General features: G+C 44.5%; 2 non-coding genes across 2 annotated transcripts; both read right to left on the minus strand.

Moving 5' to 3' along the window:
- Positions 1 to 314: 314 nt before the first annotated feature.
- On the minus strand, positions 315 to 389 carry Trnat-ugu (transfer RNA threonine (anticodon UGU)). The gene has a single exon. It is a non-coding gene; the product is annotated as a tRNA-Thr (tRNA).
- Positions 390 to 755: 366 nt separating this feature from the next.
- Trnat-ugu (transfer RNA threonine (anticodon UGU)) lies at positions 756 to 830 on the minus strand. The gene has a single exon. It is a non-coding gene; the product is annotated as a tRNA-Thr (tRNA).
- Positions 831 to 1,305: the final 475 nt, after the last annotated feature.

The following is a 1,305-nucleotide window of genomic DNA, read 5'->3' on the forward strand; positions in this document are numbered from 1 at the left end:
ATGTCAGTGGAACGAAACTCAGTCCAGAGTTGTAAATTTTACCTTTTATTCACTCGATGGCTAGTTTCGGGTGAAGACCTATTTTCAAATCATTGCAACATAGTCGAAAATGGCATTTCCAGAGATGTGATAAATGTGCAACAAACTATTAGAGCGTATAGAGATAACCTTACAGTTACCTGTACGCGATGTAACTGCTGCACGTTTTTGACATCTTCGAAAATACCATTTTCGGCTATGAAATGATAATTAAATGGACACCCTAGCTGCAAGCAGGCGTTGATACACTTCATTGGGGACATGTTGAAAATGTGTGCCCCGACCGGGACTCGAACCCGGGATCTCCTGCTTACATGGCAGACGCTCTATCCATCTGAGCCACCGCGGGCACAGAGGATAGTGCGTCTGCAGGGACTTATCCCTTGCACGCTCCCCGTGAGATCCACATTCCCAACATGTCCACAACACTACATTCGTAGTGCGCCTAATAGATGTTTGCCCATCATACTCATTACTCGTGGCAGAATAATCTACCAAGTCCCGTACGAGTTCGGGCATAGCGTGTGCGTTCGCACAAGAAGGTCAAAGACCGGGAACCCATATTTTTAACTATATATGACGGTAGTATCTGTTCCCCAAAGAACAGTTACCGTCAATGACCATGCAGCTTTGCTAGAAATGAAATGATAATTAAATGGACACCCTAGCTGCAAGCAAGGGTTGATACACTTCATTGGGGACATGTTGAAAATGTGTGCCCCGACCGGGACTCGAACCCGGGATCTCCTGCTTACATGGCAGACGCTCTATCCATCTGAGCCACCGCGGGCACAGAGGAAAGTGCAGCTAGGGTGTCCATTTAATTACCATTTCATTTCTAGCAAAGCTGCATGGTCATTGACGGTAACTGTTCTTTCGGGAACAGATTCGACCGTCATATATAATTTTCGGCTATGTTTCGATGAACTGAAAATGAGTCTCCGCCCAAAACTTGTCATCGAGTGAATAAAAAGTAAAATTTGCAACTTTGGAATGGTGTTTACTTCTACTGATTAACAGAAGTTGCTGACCTAAGCTACTCCAGCATAATGGAAGTTCGTAGAATAGTATGTGTTAGTAACTCTTTCATTATTGCGTATCACACCCAGGTGACAAAAATCATGGGACAGTGATACGCACATATACAGGTAGCGGTAGCATCGCTTACGCAAGGTATAAGACGGCATTGCATACGAAAAGATTTCCAACACGACTGTGGTAGCACGACGGGAATTAACAGACTTTGAACGCAGAATGAAAGCTGCA

This window comes from Schistocerca serialis, chromosome 6 (assembly GCF_023864345.2).
Source record: "Schistocerca serialis cubense isolate TAMUIC-IGC-003099 chromosome 6, iqSchSeri2.2, whole genome shotgun sequence".
Lineage (NCBI taxonomy): Eukaryota > Metazoa > Arthropoda > Insecta > Orthoptera > Acrididae > Schistocerca > Schistocerca serialis.